The following is a 13,690-nucleotide window of genomic DNA, read 5'->3' as shown; positions in this document are numbered from 1 at the left end:
TAAGTTGGAACTCCAAGAATAATTGCAGGAAAAAATGGTGAAATCAGTTTGTATTGATTATGGTGCAATGCTACAGTAATTTTTCCAACCCCCTTCCATGTGGAATTGGGGTTCATTTTATAGTGGGCTCTAATGGCCTTGGTTACATGGTGGTCCAGGGGACCAAGTGGTACATAAGGACACTGTCAGGAGAGTGGTTTCAGAGGTAGTGGTGTTGATACTAGTACATGGCCAGGTACCATGAGGATGTCTCCAATACTCGACTGTACGAATGTCAGAGGAGTAGTGCAGGTGGTAGTGGTGTCGACTCTGACATCTGGTTGGAAGCATGCAGGCCATGTCCTCTCTCCTAGTACTCCCACTACTTGTCTAGTGTGTGCCTTATGTCCGTACTCTGACTCCTTCTGACTTTGCACGAATCGCTATGAGGCTCCCCCACTTCGTCCTTAAGGGTGCGTTGAAGAGGTCCTTGATCTTACCTCTTGTTAGACCCACAGTATGGGTGGTGTCCCGTCACCAGCACCTATCTCAAGGGCAGAGATTAGGCCCCTCCAGCGAGGCCCACTATGTACGCAACCCCGAGTGGCACGGATATGATGAGCTAAGGTGGGGGCGTCTCTCGCGAGGCCCATGGCGCAGTAATGCGTGGGGCGAGGCGAGACGATGGTCTTGCGAGGCCCCTGGCGCGGCTGATGTGCGGGGCGAGGTGATGGAGAGGCCTCCGTGGCCCTTCGGGTGCACGCGGACGAGGTGAGGTGGGGCCTCGTGTGGGACACTCGGGCGCGTGCGGATGAGGCGAGGCAGGGCGTCGTGTGGGGCACTCGGGTGCGCGTGGATGAGGCAAGGCGGAGCCTCGCGTGGGACACTCGGGTACACACGGACGAGGCAAGGCGGGGCCTCGCGTGGGGCACTCGGGTGCGCGCGGATGAGGCAAGGTAGGGCTTCGCGTGGGACACTTGGGCGCGCGCGGACGAGGCGAGGCGGGGCCTCGCGTGGGACACTCGAGTGCGCGCAGGTGACGCGAGGCGAGGCTTTGCTTGCGTGGCTGGGGTGCGCAGCCAAGTTTCCATACGAACGCGGGTCATGGATGGCCGTGTATAGTGAGACCCTTGTGGTCTTGGCAGGTACTCGTGCATGTTGGGTACCCTCGCATGGCAAGGCTCTTGGGTCTCTTGGGGCATCTTCATTAAGGCCTCCTATGAGACATGGGTTGTGGGGAAAAATACTGGGTCGCTTGGATTGCCTGAGGCTAATGAGGGTAAACCTCCATATTTTCCCTTGGTGGAATTTGAGCATCCACATCTATTTTAGGAATAAGGGTAATAATTGATCTGTTAAGAGCTATTGGTAATCGGCCAGATTCAAAAACATTTAAAATAGCAGTGGAAATCTTATCCCCCAAATCTCTCCACATGGATTTGAAAAAACCTGAACCAAACCCATCAAGACTAGGAATTTTTACAGAGTGAATACTAAACATGGCCATTTTCACATCCCTCTTCGAAAAAGGCTTAACTAAACTGAGTTGCTGGTCTAAATTCATAATAGAGCCATGCTTAAAACAATCTTGCTGAATCTTAGAAATAGCTGAACTAGGACTACCCATAAAACCCTTAAAATGATTGATAAAATGATTAACCACGTCATCATAAAAGTCAACAATCTTACCATGCTCATCCAAGTAAGCTGTAATCCTATTACAAGCTGACCTCTGATTTAGACTAACATGAAAGTAGGAAGTATTGTCATCTCCAAATCTCAGCCATGTGATCTTGCTCCTTTGCCGAAGAAAACTCTCATACATTTTGGATAGACGAGCAAATTCTATACACGTTTCATGTTCAGCTTGCTGGAATCTTGTAGAGTGAGGTTCCTGCTGAAGCATAAATTGAGCATGCTGAAACTTTTCCTTGGTAGCTAAGTAACGAACAGTGACATCACTAACTTGTCGTTTATTAAACTGAGCCAAAACCACCTTCAATCTGTTCAGCATCTAGAAAATACCCAGAAGATCAGTTCGATTAACCTTCATAGACCAGCTTTTAAGAACAATGTCTCTAAAATCCTCATGTTTAGACCACATGTTAAATTTTTTGAAAGGTTTTACCCCTGAAATCTGACTAATTACAGTCTTAATAAGACAATAACAATGATCCGAAAAAACATCCCAATTAAAACGAGCCTCTGAGTTTGGGAAAGCATCAACCAAAGCTTCATTACTAAGAGCCCTATCCAATTTAGAGAATATTCGAGACCCTTCCATCTGCTTGTTAGACCAAGTATAATGAGCACCAATCCTACGAATCTTAGTCATCAAACAACTAACCCTCCAATTAAGAGCATCTTCCATTTCCAGATCCGTAATAGGTTGACCTCCTACTCTATCATCAAAGTCAAACATTGCATTAAAATCTCCAGCCACTAACCAAGGCTGGACAGGAAACATAAGTGAACACATAGCTTGCCAAAGTCTCTTCCTCTCCTCAATCGTGTTTTTGTCATATATAACTGTCAAGAAGAATTCCTTAGTAATCCCCATGATCTTCACACAACAATGAATGAACTGATCCTCAGCCCCAAGAACTTTCACTTTAGCTATATCACCTTTCCAAACCAACAAAATTCTTCCTTCTACAACTGGAACAGAATAAAACTCCCAACCCCTGAAAACTGATGTCATCATTTCCTCAATCTTAGGACCCCTAAGTTTCGACTCAAGAAATGCCCCTAACCCAATTTTATTGAACCTACAAAAATCATAGAGACTTCTGCTTATTCCTTTTATTTAGGCCCCTAACATTCCAGCACAGAAGATTTCCTCCTTCCATTAGAAATTTTATTAACAACCTTTCCCTATTTTGAAACCTCCATTTGACATTCCTGTAACACACTATATTGGTTATTATTACTAGGTTGTGACTCCTCATTCACATGTTTAGCTCCAATCACTCTTTTGGGAGTAGTCCAAACCTGTTCTAGATCTTCTATAGTGCTACGAGTCTCCTTCACAGGATCAGGAGGTGCATCCAAATCAATCTCAGTTTCAGTAGGAATCTTGGTCAATTTATTAGAACCTGGTTCTAAGTCCTTTTGTTTAGGCTCACCCAACTCCTCTACTGCATCTATTTGATCCACGTTTGGTTTCCAAACTGATTTCTGCTCCCTCCTACAACTTCAAGCAACATGCTCTAAGCTTTTACATGTCGAACATTCAGTAGGCAACCATTCAAACTCAATAGCCTGTTCTACCAATTGTCCTCTTTCATTCAGAAAGATGATACTGTGAGGAAATTTCTCAGTTATTTCCACTTCCACTAGCACTCTTGCAAACTTCACCATAGATCTATCTTTAGTAATCTTATCAATCATCGTGGGTCTACCAATGGTACTCACAAGAGCACTCAAACATTTAGTACCCCAATATTGAAGCCCCAAATCATGTAATCTAATCCAAATAGGAACCGATTTCACTAACCTCAGGGTATCAATGTCAGTCGACCAAGGCCTCAAAATGACAGGTTTCCTATCAAAGTGAACCACACCAGATTCTAAAACCAAATCCCTAGTAGCTATATCCCAAAATTTAACAATTGTAAACCCTGCATTCATCCTAGCCACCCTTTCAATGCTGAGTTTGCCCCACATTCTTCGAATGAACCCTTCAAACACTGCAATTGAAGGATTAGCACCAAGCATAATACAGACCATAGTCGTATTCCAAAAGGAAGCCTTTACCTCAATCTCCTCCAGATTCAACTGTGCAATCAATTTCCCATTCCAGACCAATGGCTCCTCATACGTCAATTTAGCCCCACCCTGCTGTGCAAACGTATCATGAAACTGAGCCCACTTTTCTTTGGCCAGATCCTGAAATGACAAATTTTCCCTATCCTTCGTCAGAGAGGTATTTCCTGAATTGATCCCCTCACCGTGTGACTCAATGTTATCAAAACCATGACCATCTCCTTCATATGTCTCTAAAAATTCAGCAACCGTATCTGCATAAACTTCCTCCACCAAATGCCCAGCCTCTAAATTCTTGGTTTGAATTCCTTCAGTAATTGGTCCCATAGGAGAATCGATCACAACCTCAGATGACTTAGAAACAGGCTTCTGAATCACTTTCTTGCGTCTCGCCATGGAGAAGAAGAGAGCAACTCTCACGGCCAAATTTAGTGAATATTTATGAAAACTCTTAAGTTTTACTATCCAAAAATATTTCTCAAATGTAAATTTTGGTTTACACTATATATATATGTTTCTTAAGTAAGGAAGTTGTTATAGATTGGTATCAGAGCGGGTCGGTTTCCATGTGTACAAGCATGTTGGTAAGCGTGGTACTCATCAAGTAAGTCCTTTAAAACTATTAGCGTTAAATTTAATCCCTCAAGAAAGTTATATCTAGCACTTCTTGACGTGTAAATAAGTGATATGGTCATTTACTTTCAAGAAAGTTTTATTCATGGTAATCATCACATTTCATGACCTTTTAGAATTGAAGAATGGAAGGGCATGCAGTTGGAGAACCTACTGCAGAGCAAACTGCTCCAAATGTTGCTGAGCTAATGTGGAAATTTCATAAAGAAAGGGAGAAAAATCGACAGTTATAAGATTTATTAGAGAAATTCCTAAGGCAACAAAGAAATGAGGGAAGGTCTCAAGGTAATGAAAAATCGCCACAAGAAAGTGTAGACCACCTACCAACAAATGGAGCATAGCAACACGCACCACCTCAGACTCCTCAACTAGAAGTCATAAATGCAACAACCAATTACTCTCTTGAGACTTTATGAAGTTCCATCCCCCTAAATTTTATGGTATCACTTATTTGAAAGTAATGGAGAATTGGATTCGTACCATGGAAAGACTTTTTGATTTGGCTCGAGTCCCACAAGCAGACAAAATTCGTCTAGAAATATACTTATTGAGGGAGGATGCTAGCTATTGGTGGGATTCTATGGCGGCCATCCATGGAGTTGACTCGATGACTTGGGAACAGTTTGGAACCTTACTGGAAGAGAGATATCTTACAACTGCCTTGAAAGATACGAAAGTAGGGGAATTCAGTTACTTAAGGCATAAAAAGATGTTGATGGAGGAGTTTATCTGGAAATTTAATGAACTCTTAAGATATGCTCCACACATGGTCTGCACCGATGAATTAAAAATCAAGCATTTCAAAAAATTTATTCATCCTGACATTCGTAAAGATCTCAAAGTAGCAGACTTGGAGGGAAATTATTTTTCTAAAGTAGCTTACAAAGCTCTGAAGACCGAAAGGGTGATATTGATGCAAGAACGAGAGAAAGAAGTTGACAACAGAAGACAAGGCGTAATGAGCATTCAAAATCGGAAAAATAACCATTTTGTTAAAGGTGGTCCAAGTCAGAAGAATGGTGACAAGAAGTGGCCTAACCAATGGAATTCTAACAACAACCACAAGAGAGGAAAGGGCCAGTCCTAAGAAAGGCCAGGATTTCCTCAATGCCAAAAATGTAACAAATTTCATCTTGGTGAATGTCAAGTTGACACTAATACTTGTTACATATGTGGGAAGCCGAGGCACTTTGCAAGGGAGTGTGACAACCGTAAAGAACAATATAAGGGAGGAGAACAAAAGAAAACAAATGGTATAGTCTTTGCCTTGACTCGGGAAGAAGCAGAAGCAAGTCATTCTATAGTAATCTCAGGTCAGCTCCTTTTCAATAACATCCCTGCATCAGTATTAGTTGATTCATGAGCTACACACTCATTCACATCAGTGCATTTTGTTGGTATATTGAATGGATTACCTGTAAAGATGGATACAATTTTTACTATAGCACTGCCCTTTGGGGGAGTGTTATACTCAACTCATTGGTATAATACTATACCAATTACAATCAATGACAGAGAACTATATGTTAACCTAATCATTATCAACACGAAGGACTATGACATCATTTTAGGAGTGGATTTCCTAATAACGTATATCGCTATAATCGACTGTAGTAAGAAAGAAGTCTTTTTTTGCACCGGTAAGAGAAGACGAATTTCATTTTCAAGGGAAAGTGAAACAAACCCCTTCACCAATGATTTCTACAGCGAAAGCAAGGAAATTATTAGTAAACGGATGCACTTGATTTCTAGCAACGATTTGTGATGTCTCGAAAGAGCAGCTTGTGAGACCTGAAGACGTTCAATTGTACGCAAATTTATGGAAGTATTTCAAAAAGATCTACCTAGAATTCCTCTTGATTATGAAATAGAGTTTGAGATCGAGTTGTTACCTAGTACAACTCTGATTTCAAAGGCCTCTTATCGCATGGAACCTGCCAAACTTAAGGAACAAAAGACTCAATAGGAGGAACTTTTGGACAAGAAGTTTATAAGACCCAGTCATTCACCATGGGGAGCTCCAGTACTATTCGTGAAGAAGAAGGATGGCACAATGAGAACGTACATTTATTATAGGGAGCTTAACAAAGTGACAGTTAAAAATAAGTACCCACTGCCCAGAATCGATGATTTATTCGACCAACTACAAGGAGCAGCAGTATTTTCAAAGATAGACCTTCGTTCGGGATACCACCAGCTCAAGATGAAGGAACACGATATTCCTAAAATGACATTTCAAACTCGTCATGGAAATTATGAATTCTTGGTGATTCCATTTGGACTTGCTACATAAATCATTTGGTTGCTTACCAGTTGAGGTATTCCACTATAGGGGTTATCCATGTCAGTTTTGGGTCAATCACTTCGACCTCAATCGCCTCTTCTGTTATGCTTGGTTGATCAAAGATATCCACTAGGACTACATTTAACGTGTTTGCCTCTTTGGTGTTGGCAAGTCAGGCTAAAGCATCAACATTCAAATTCTGCTCTCTGGTATGTTACTCCCACTCCTTTCTACAAATGTACTATAACAATAAGAAAAATAAGAGAAGATATCTTTTATTCATACTTTTGAGTACAAGACAATGTTAATCAAAGGCTAGAGCTATTAAGCAAAGTGGAAGAATAACTAATGAAAATGCAACTATAATATCCATGGGCACTTCATTAGTATAATACTCATAGAATGATGCAAAGTACACGGAAGCGATCACTAAAGTTATGAGCAATAAAAAGAAACCCATGATTAGAGGATGAATTTATCTAGAAAGGTAAGAGATGAAGAAGTTGTTGCAAATAAATGGTTGAAGGAACAAGTATTTATAGGACACAAACTAGTAGATGCCTGTTGGTAAATAGTGATCTGATCGTTGGAAACAGTAACCTGACTGTTGGGGATATAGCTATGGTAACAGTATCCTATTTTGGGATTTTAACAATTCTAAGTTGTTGAAGTAACTAATACATGAGAATAATTAATTTATGGATGTTAGAGAATTTTTTTCAAAAAAGTTTGCGAGTAAAAAATGTTGAACTAAGTAATATAAGAAGGTTGTGAAGTTTTTATTTTTTGGTTACTATTCACCAGGTACTATTCGTGACACTATTTATAGTGGGTCCCATAGTAGGGTCTGCAAGGGTCCCATAGTAGGGTCCACAGGGGTCCCACAGTGGGGTCCACCCCATGGTTCCCACATGTTGATGCAGTAGTGATACAATGCGCTTGTGAAATGATGACTTCAACAAACTACTATGCTTGATATTTTGAATATTTTATTATTTTACTATGCTTAATATTTTGAATATTTTATTATTTTACTATGCAGCATAGTAACCAAATGTTTTCCTATAAATAGGGCTCTCCAAAATTAATTTTGAATCACGAAAATTTTCCTTTCTCTCACTCTACCTAAAAATCTTCTTATCACTCTTTTAAAGTTCTAAATCTCTAAGATCTAGGCGAAGTTCTGTCTGTAGCGCTAGCCTACGAAGACCTTTTAGGTAAGCTCCTTCCCGAGCCTTTAAGTTCAGTTATTTAGCTACTATTTATATATAGATTATTTATCTGTGCAATTATAATGCTAAAATTTATATATAGATTATTTTTCTATGTCGTTATAATGCCAAAATTTATATAGATTATTTTACTATGTCGTTATAATGCCAAAATTTATATATTGATTATTTTATTATGTCGTTATAATGCCAAAATTTATATATATTATTTTATTATGCCGTTATAATGCCGAAATATATATAAATTATTTTACTATATCGTTATAATGCCAAAATTTTATATATAAATTATTATACTATATCATTATAATGCCAAAATTTAAATATAAACTATTTTTAATGTGTCATTATAATACTAAAATTTATATAGGCTATGGTCACACTTTGGACTATTATGGACTTTTTATACCCTTATGTGGACTATTATATATGACCTTGTTCCCTATTATTATGGAATGGTATTATGACCTAGACATTTCCGTATGACCATGACCAAAACTATTAGATTGGGATCTTACCATGGACTATTATAGTATGACCATACGCCTAGACATAAACTAAATTATAAAATAGGAAAAATGGAATAATAACAATTAAAAACTAAAATTATATTATGTAGATTTTATGTAAGTTAATAGTTTGTGTTTTTATCAGGAAGCTAACAATTTCAGTTGTTTTATAAAGACACGAGGTAAGTAGAATTATCATCTACAACACAAGTCTTTTATGTGTCTTATGTGCATTTATATGCTTTACATGTTATTATGTCATATTGTTTTTATGCATAAGTTATTTTCAAGCATATTATATTTATTATGCATAAGCATGCTTAATGTTTACAAATAATTTATTGAAAGCGTTATTGTAAAGGTGCTGCTTGGGAGACCTATGTCCCAATATGTAAGAAGGGAGATGTACTTCCCTATATAACGAATGTTTATGAGAGAGAAAGTCCCTACTATCATGTTTATGTTTAGGTGGGTGTAATGCCCCGAATTTCCTAATAAGGTTTAGGACCTTGATTAGGAGGCCGGGACAGCCATAATTGATTTATTATGATATTAAATTATTATATGCATGTTTATATTTATTATATTATTGTATGATAACAAATGCATGCATATGGGTGTATTTATAATTATAAGGGAATTTTGGTAATTTGGCCTGTTGAGGGCGTAATTGTATATTTTCGTGCATGTGGGTGAGTTATGAATGGTACCACATTATATGTGGATTTGTTCGAGCCTTTCGGCATGATACGATCATTAATTGCAAGTGTTCGGTCTGGTCATAACGGGATTAAGTTCGGGGCTTGGGGTGAGTCTCGGGGTGATTTTAATGATTAGAACATTACCGGAAATTAAAGGGTAATGGGATATGATTTGTTGGTATGTGAGAATATTGAGAATAGCGGGAATTGGAGGGTGTTAATTATGATTAACAAAATAGGTGCGAAAGGACGATTTTGCCCTTGGTGGCTGTTAAGGTTTATTTTAGACTTGAGGGCATTTAGGTCTTTTCACCCTTAAAGATTTATATCAGTCATTAAGGCTGTAGAAGCTTACCAAAAAACAGAGTCTTCTTCCCTTCTCTCCCGATGGTTTCTCTTCCCCATTTCCCTTTGGATTTTTCAAGCTATTTTTGAGGAACCAAGCCAAGGAACCAAGCTGTGATAAGCTAGGGTTATGCTCCACCATTGAAGAGGGTGTGTTGCTGAGATTGACGTGAGTTTTTATCCATTATTACTCTTGTTTTTTCTCTGTTTTCCTAGTTGTGTTTCAGCTGGTTTTTGAGTTGGAAAGTTGGGAATTGATTGGAGTTTTGGCTAGGGTTCTTGGGGTTGTGGTCTTAGGACATGTGGAGGTGGTATTTGGGTTCATTTGGGACTTAATTTGATGTTTGGAAGCTTTTGGTTTGGGTTAGAAATGATGGAATCGAAGGAAGAGGTTTCTGGGCATTTTCTGGCTGAAGGTAGCGCTACAGCGCCTAGTAGGGGGCGCTACAACGCTACACTACAACAATATTTAATATATATTACATTAAAGAATAGCATATATTTAGAAGTGCTATTATTAAGTGGGGGATTAAAAACACACGGATCTGAATAGTGGGGGATTAAAAACACACGGATCTGAATAAGACATATTTTGGCGCCATATGACTAAAACTCAGGCGCCAAAATGAATTTCTGCCAAATTCCCTTTCTCTCAGCCTCCATCTCTCACTCACGAAGACTCACTCCGCCCTCTCCGCCCTCACGAAGACTCACTCCGCCCTCACGAAGTCTCTCCGCCCTCACCGCACTCACGAAGTCTCTCCGCCCTCACCGCCCTCATGAAGTCTCTCCGCCCTCAACTCATCTCTGCCTCACGAAGACTCGCTCCAGAGTGGAGCTCTTTCTCCGCCTCACGAAGTCACGCTCCAGAGTGGAGCTTCTCTGCCTCACGAGTTCTCTGCCTCACGCCCACTATCTCAGGTTCGTTTCTCTCATCCCTGATAATACAAATTGTTGGCTGAATGTTGTAGATTGATATGATAAAAAACCCATCTTTGATAGAAACTAGATTGATATGAAATTTTAGATATTGGTATGTTCAATGTTCAAGAGAAACAACTATGAAGATTATAAGTCAAGAGATAAAAAAGATGTAGAGATCGAGTCATTTGAACTTGCAGTCTTGCAGGTCAGCCCTCTCTTTGTACCAAGTTCTCCTTTGCTCTATCAATGGAGGAGCCTCTTCTGTTATGAGAAATACCTCAAACCCACTAGCTGTTTCACTCATTCTCAGGTACACAAATTAGGCACCTTTATTGTTTTCATGTTTCTTTTGCTTAATTAACTTCTTTTATGTTTTTTTTTTTACTTTGTTCACATTTTTCTTTGGTGTTGTAAATCTTGTATATGATAGAATACAGTCTTACTTGAATGGAAAAAGAAAATTGCACTCTTGTAAATGAATCAGGTGGTCTCAGAATTTAGTAGCGTGTCGTACTTGCTTTGCTATATGATGACTGATCATATGATGGTATTCTTAAATTAGGTTTTTCTTGTTTGACCTTTTTAAATCTGGTCTAGATGAAAAATGGTCTCTTTTCATTTCCAGATCCTAATAAAATATTAAGATGTGATCGAACAATTCAGTCTTTTGCTAAAACAGGGGAAGGTTTATGCTTAAAGTATGTATTAAATCTGTGTTGGTACATGCACCTCATAAATGTATACATGATATTCTAGTGTAAGGCATGTGTGCACGGGTTCTTGGTTTCCTTTAAGTCTGATATCTACAACTAATCAATAATATTAATGACCACATAATGCCAACAAATGTATACATAAATAATAACCAGACAATTAAAATATAACTATATGCTCCTTGTGGTGTTATTATATAGGAAGGAACACTAGTTAATACCCATTTCTTGTTTTCTATTATTATGTTCTTCTCTATCCTTTGACCAGGTGGCTCTGGCTATTGCAAATACGGTTGGAGCAAGTATGCTGCTCCATCTGTGCGCTCTGCTACTTTCTTAGTCACCTTTTAACTACCAGCTTCAAAGTTTCATCATTCATTCATTCATTAACCACAACTGTGTGTAATCCCAATTGTCACTTTCTCATATGCAGGAATTTGGTAACATTGAGTCTCCAATGTATACCAGACGTAGACAGTTTTTTCCACTATTTATAGCAGGTAGCTCCTCTCTTTTTCTTTGCTTTGGCTTTCATGAAATGAGCTTCTTTACTCACATATGTATATTTGATATGTCTTTTACAGGATGCAGGTAAGAGCACCATCATAGCCAGTGGTTGTGTCTATACCAATATTGCATTATGATGGTCAACTTCTATATATTCATTGCCTTTTCTGTAATTTAGATAGTTCAATTTTTTTGAAGTTTGGTCGTGTAATTCCTTAGTGAGACACTTGAGAATTTTGTGTTTTTCTTGTTTGAGACACTTTCTGTCCTTATGATGTGGTTTCTGTCTTTTTATTGCAGATACTGAATCTGCAAAAGCATCAAGATGGCAACTCAAGGAAGCTATATATACAGCACTATTTAACATGAATGTTCCTGCTGTTTGTGCAATTAATCAGGTAAATTTCGCTAAGCCTTAACTTGCCGCTGCTGTTTAATATTCTAAAATATTTAATACTAAAAGAAATAAGAGTAATTTTTTATTTTTTTAAAACTAGGATTCCGCTAACAATTGCTATGTAGGTATCCAAGAGAAACTTAAACCTCATACCTTGTGATATAGCAAGCCATATGCCTTATCATTTGAGCTACCCCTCTTTGGTAAAGAATTAAGATTAGTTTGTTTCATGCAAAAATGACATTTACCATCGGATATAGATTTCGAGGCCTTGATCCAATTTTCATTCTTCATTTTCCTTTTGTAAAGCAAGCTTCTGTGACTTGAGTGGTTGACAATCCTGAACAGGCACCAAATTTACTTATTAACACTATAAGCTAAGATGCTTTATGTACTTATGCTTGTTTATGAGTAATTTGGACCTTTTGCTTTTGGCTTAAAATGTTCGATTGATTCTTTGATAGATGTTTTTTATTTGTAAGATCTTATCCATTTTCTGTTTTTGAAAATGTAGGCAACTTTAGCTTTGTATGCTGCTAGAAGAACTTCAGGAATTGTTGTAAATATTGGGTTTCAAGTCACATCAGTTGTTCCAAGTAAGGAGTGATAGTTTCTCTTTTATCTTTTATATGCTTTATGCTTCCTTAAACTATCAACAAGGTTTCATTTACCTATGATATATACTGATTAGCCCTGCAGTATAAGTTATAGTTTTAACTTTCCATGCAGCCTTGCTGCTTTTATTCTTCTTTTTTCATTTTCATTCTATGGATTTTCCAGTGCTTTCTTTTATATCATATCTTGGTTGCAGTCAATGTTTGGGGATTTGAAATATACTCTTTTCTTTTCTTTTTCGGCTTCTAGTTTTACATGGTAAAGTAATGCGCAAAGTGGGTGTGGAGGTTGTGGGACTGGGAGCACTAAAACTTACCGGGTTTCTTAACGAGTTGATGCAGCAGAACAATATTAGTTTTGAATCGCTGTACACCGTTCGCACTTTGAAAGAGGTAGAAGTCTTGCTTGTTTCTTGAGTGCAGAATATTGTTGTTGAATATTTATCCTCGTTTTTCCTGACTGTAGTTATTCTGTTTTAATACTATCAGCTTTGCACCCTCAAAGAAAATATTTTGCTCATGGTACATTAAACTACTAATACCATTAGTATCTTGTGTTTTAGTGGAATGTTTCAATTTTGTTTTCTACTGCTCTTCTCTCTCATTTTTGTAAGGAGACCTTGCTGAAGCTGAGTTCTATTTATGACCTTATTTCTATACAGAATCTCTGTTATGTTGCCTATGATTATGAGGCTGGGCTACTCAAAGATACACGAGCATCATCTGACGCAGCAGGAGAAGGTCAGTTCACTCTTTCAAAAGAGCGGTTTCAAACAGGAGAAATCTTATTCCAGCCACGAATGGCAGGAGTGTAAGTTCTGGAACTTATAATATTTATTGCTTCACGAGCACTGTCAGGAAAGTTCCAACTGTGTGGATGCATGTGAGTGTGTGTGTGTGCTGCAAGGATATTAAAACTTCTACCATATAATTCATCGAAAAAGATGTCTAGAAATGCTTTATGTCTTGATTCTAGGCGTTAAAAATGTGACGAGAATACAGTTCTTATAAGAGAATATAATTGAGACTTCATGAAAGTATAGTGTTTAAATTGTGAAAAACATATGAATAATATGCATATAATCAG

The 13,690-nt window shown here is 38.3% G+C and overlaps 1 pseudogene; it reads left to right on the top strand.

The window, feature by feature from the left end:
* The first annotated feature begins 10,490 nt into the window (after positions 1–10,490).
* LOC133779695 (actin-related protein 8-like) lies at positions 10,491–13,490 on the top strand (annotated as a pseudogene).
* Positions 13,491–13,690: the final 200 nt, after the last annotated feature.

Source organism: Humulus lupulus, chromosome 5, assembly GCF_963169125.1.
Source record: "Humulus lupulus chromosome 5, drHumLupu1.1, whole genome shotgun sequence".
NCBI classification, from domain to species: Eukaryota; Viridiplantae; Streptophyta; class Magnoliopsida; order Rosales; family Cannabaceae; genus Humulus; species Humulus lupulus.
The sequence above is the reverse complement of the archived record's forward strand: the minus strand, read 5'-3'. Positions and strand labels throughout refer to the sequence as shown.